Raw genomic sequence first — 4,953 nt, 5'->3', positions numbered from 1 at the left:
TAAAACCCAGCTGTAATAGTTTGAAGCTAAGGCGAGAAAACTAGGCACGCAGAGCTTGTTTGAGGCCATAAAGCAACTTATCCAGCTTGCAGAGATAACCAGGATGTTGTATATCCACAAATCCAGGGGCTACTTCATATAAACATATTCATTAAGAAAGCTATGAAGAAAAACATTTTGAATATCAATATGCCGAATAGCCCAAGCACGAGAAATAGCAAAAGATAATAAAAGATAATGATAGTGGGTTTAACAACTGGACTAAAGGTATCATCATAATCAATGTCATACTGCTGTTTAAACCCTTTAGCAACCAGGTGTGCTTTGTAGCGATCAATAGAGCCATCTGGCTTTTGATTGAGTTTGAAAACCCATTTGCAATCAACAACGTTAAGACCAACACAAGAAGAAGAAACTAAGTGTCATGCCCTATTTTTGAGAAGTGCCTGAAATTCATCATTCATTGTTTGACGCCAAAGGGGATGCTCCATAGCAATAATATGCGAAATAGGTTTAGAGGCAGAAAATCGAACCACAAAAACATGCTACAGTTCCATCTGTATGCACCTTGAGTTGCTTGATATTGTGATTCAATGAAGTACCATATGCCGCAGAAGGAGGTTCATCTTGATAGGACTCATCCGTCCTATGCTAGTAGCGAACGACAGTATGCCCCACTTTGCCGCAGATATGGCAGGAAGGACGAGCAGAAGGGTCACGACGATCATCAGCAGGATGAGAGGGCATGCCTCCTCGAGAACGGCCGTGACCACGATCCCTACGACCACGATTCATTTGTTGACCACCACAACCGACATAATTGACCGAAGATCCAGAATTTAACTACAGTTCAACCGTGTGTTGTAGTTGGCGAGCTTCAAACGCCATTAGATGTGCAAAGATATCATCAAGTGTGAGGGATTTCAATCTTGGTATTCATCGAGGTGATAAAGGGATTATAGTCAGGGCTAAGACCAGCGAGGAGATACGCGATCACGTCATCATCCCGCAAGGCAGAGCTAGCGACGCCAGCTCAGTGGCTAGCCCTTTAATCTTGAGGAAATAATCTGCAGCAGACAGGTTACATTTCTTAGATGTGGCGAGCTCAACACGGATTTGAACTATGCGAGCACGAGTTGATGACGAAAATATCTGTCTGACGGGTATCCCACACCTCCTTGGATGTAGTAGCGACAACCACATCGCGAAGAATCTCCTCAGACATGGAGGAGAGAAGGTCGTTATGGACTTGTTGATCCTAATCATACCACGAATCGTAGGCCGGACTAGAGATTAGGTTAGCACCAGCAACGATTGAGAAAGGGACCAACTTGGCAAGTGCGGCAATGGTGTCATCGAGATAGCCTATAAGCTTCATACTCCATAGGTAGGGGAGAAGCTGGGCGCACCATATTATGAAGTTTTTTGGTGAGACGGATTGTGATAGCGTGGTGGAGAGGGATTGGGCCAAAGGTCGACACCATGGTAGATGAGATCATGTTGGAGATGGTGGATGGGGAGGAGGAAGAAAATATGGTAGACATTGTTAATGAATAAACCTTGACTCTGATACCATATTAGGTTGAATGACACTATAACCTATACGGGTCACGACCTCATGTATTTATAGATGTGTACAATGAGGATTACACAGTGGGCCTTGATCCATGATAACAAACGGGAAATCAGTAGATTCTCTTGATCGGTGGTAACAAACAAATAAATCAGTAGATTATCTTACTATGTATAGATATGACCTATTCTAGGTTTAACCGTGGTCACTTCCATGAAAGGTCAGGTCATTTTGTAACGGATCAGATATAAAAAGAAAAAAAAGGGTCAGCAGGCCCGCAGTCGCTGACGGAACCCATAAATTATAGCGTACGCCAGAGTTTTCGCTCCCATACTAGCACGATCACCGCGCTGCCCCTTGGATCACCAACCACATGACCCCAACCTTCAGCCATCTCAGACAACGAAAGGAAGACAGTGAGAAAACGAGAAAGACAGAGAAAATCGACGAAGTCCCGGTGAAGCTAAACCTTACGAAATCTACGTTGAAACCTCTGATTTACGCCACGAAAAAATCTCAGAGACCTTTACACACATTAGGGATAGATTTTGGCATTGCTTACACGTCGTACACCATTCGGAAAGGAAGACAGAACACCATTTCTTTTTGGATCTTCTCAAATCTGGGAGGTATAAACCTTTACGAGCCAAACAAACATGAGAAAGGGAAAGAGGGAGGAGAGAAGACGCGAAACTAAAAGAAAACTGGGAAAAAACGAACGTCAGAGTGACGTTTTCGATGAGAGAGAGAGAGATCGTTGGAGTTCCTGTATTAAACAGGCAAAGAAGATAAACCAAACTCAAGCACCGGACCTGCGACCCGAACGGAAATCCAACCCAACTGAAACTCAAATCATGCCTCAATCCAACTCGAACTGTTCCTCGGTTAAGCCCATCAATCACAAACTGAACCGAAACCACAAGCCCAAAAACTCGACCTTGACAACCCAGCCCACCTGCAACCAACATCCGGTAGCCCATCACAACCAGAACCTATGACCGAAGTCCGACCTACCCGATAACCCGCGACTCGACCCGAGATCTCCTGCACATGCATTGTTTTCTGGTTGTGCCATGTGTCATATCTGCAGCGTGACACCTCCTTAGCTTCGACGACTTGTATGGCTCGAAAAACGCATTTCCAACCTGTTCGATATTGTTCCGGCCCTCCCTGGCTTGATTTAGGTAAAATAGATCAATTTAAGTTTGTATTTCATAAATTCACATTGGAAAATTAATTGTGTTTGTGAAATACTAATGAAGGTGTCGAATGATCCAATACGAACCAACCACCAACGAAAGTGTAGGACGTATATGAGGAGCTAGGAGCTTACATATATATTTATGGAGTACGTCGACTAAGGCTTACCAAGTAAGGGGCTCTCCTATCGCAGGTTACGCATTTGTATACTATATGTTCGCACGTGCTCGTGGATTTGCACGTGTCATTAAATTGTATTTTAGACTGATATGCTTTAATACATAAGCTTGTGAAATGTGAATGTATGTTGTTTTAGTGTTGATTTGACGTGTGATTTAGTATAATGTGATGTGATGTTTCCTAAATTGTATGTAAAACAACATGTTACGTGTGACATGAAATTACGAACTATAGCATGAAATATAACCCCGTTAGAATTATGCATGATAGGAAAACTGAAAAATAAAAGATATTATGATATGAATGAAACTGATAGTGGGGTTATATTTACTAATGATAAAAGTAGAAGTATTAGGGACTTCATGCATTATGTGTGCTCATGCATTGGAGGGATACCCGTATTCAATCACGAGGGTACGGACGCGTACACCCAAGGGCAGGAGAACGATTGTTATGTTTTACATAACGCTGCCGTGATGGTTACTAGTTCTAACGGGTGTTCGACCTAAGGAGCTCTTAGAGTATGCTCGTCCGACAAGGAAAGTGGCCCAGTAGCGTGCGAACTGACTAGTGAGTCCATACTCGCACCTATGGGCTATGTGTAGAGTATATGGTATACATCCAAATTACCCGTTAGGATAACACCATAGAAAGATAGATTGAAGGATAGGTCTCGTCATCTCATTGCATGTGATTGTTGCATAACTCCGATAGGGAGTCACTTACTGAGTATTCTAGAGATACTCAAGCCTCGTTCTACTACATTTCAGATAAAGGCAAGGCACCCATGTGAGACGATGGCAACATCGCACAACCCGTGACCGTGGCACATGCATAGGATAGTTTGTTTTTCATCCGTAGCATAGGTTAGTATAGGTTGAATTTCATTTGCATTCGTAGTATAGGCTAGTATAGGTTAAATTGTAATTGCATTAATAAAGCATGGGTTAGTATAAGATATTTAATTCATAATTGTTTTTCCTTTCTTTCCCTTGTATTAGTTTTTCACAAGATAATGAATGACAAGTTGATGTTGCATTTATGATAAGAGCCATTTAATTTAAATTCCGCAGGAAAGGTAGGGCTGTTAAGATAAAGATATAGTAATGACCTTAGACTAAGTAGTGAAATTTTAGGGACGTTACACCTTTTATCACCCTCTTGTTTGTTGTTAGTTGATCAAGTTCTTTTGTTTCTTATCATTAGAACATGATATTGTCTCTATTCTTAAAATGATGTCTTTTGTGAGATCTCAAGTGCCAACAAGGATGCTAGGCTTCGAATGGGGTGGATTGTGAGATCTCATATCGATTGGAGAGGATAACTAAACATTTTTTATAAAGATGTGAAAACCTCTCCCTAGCATACTTGTTTTAGAAACTTTGAGAGAAACTTCTAACCAGAAAACATTAGACTTTTTTTTTTTTTTTTTTTGAGTTTGTTAGCATAAATAAAGAACAGCTAACAGCTTATTATTGCTTAATAAAAAGAAATTAACACAACACGTTTATAAATTGATTAATAATAATTTATATTGAACTTAATATTTATTTAGTCTGTACTTACACGGTTTATAAATATATAATTTCAAACCAATTTTGAAACATTGTTAAAAATATATAATTTCAAATCTTTATATCTATTAAAAAAATACAAAAATAATAATGCCGATAAAATTAGAATTTTTTTAAGTTTTTTCTTTTCGGTTAATTTATGAATTTAGTTTTTAAATTATAAATTATAAATTTTATTTTACCTCCAAGATACCATTAAAAATTTAGAGCTCTATTAGATTTAAAATTAAAAAATTCAAAATTAAAAAATTAGAAATTTATTAGATATTTTAAAAATACCAAACTTCAAACTTCCATTAAAAAAGATATTAAAAAGATGAATAATTGTGATGAATTTGAGATTGAGTTTTTGGAATTTTTTAAAATAACTCCCACTTTGCCCAAATTATGTAATTATTTTTAAAAAGATTCATTAATGAAAAAAAA

The 4,953-nt window shown here is 38.8% G+C and overlaps 1 non-coding gene across 1 annotated transcript; it reads right to left on the bottom strand.

The window, feature by feature from the left end:
• Positions 1-874: 874 nt before the first annotated feature.
• On the bottom strand, positions 875-1,015 carry LOC111480145. Its single transcript, XR_002717761.1, has one exon. It is a non-coding gene; the product is annotated as a small nucleolar RNA Z247 (small nucleolar RNA).
• Positions 1,016-4,953: the final 3,938 nt, after the last annotated feature.

This window comes from Cucurbita maxima, unplaced genomic scaffold, assembly GCF_002738345.1.
Source record: "Cucurbita maxima cultivar Rimu unplaced genomic scaffold, Cmax_1.0 Cma_Scf00005, whole genome shotgun sequence".
Classification (NCBI taxonomy): Eukaryota; Viridiplantae; Streptophyta; class Magnoliopsida; order Cucurbitales; family Cucurbitaceae; genus Cucurbita; species Cucurbita maxima.
The sequence above is the reverse complement of the archived record's forward strand: the minus strand, read 5'-3'. Positions and strand labels throughout refer to the sequence as shown.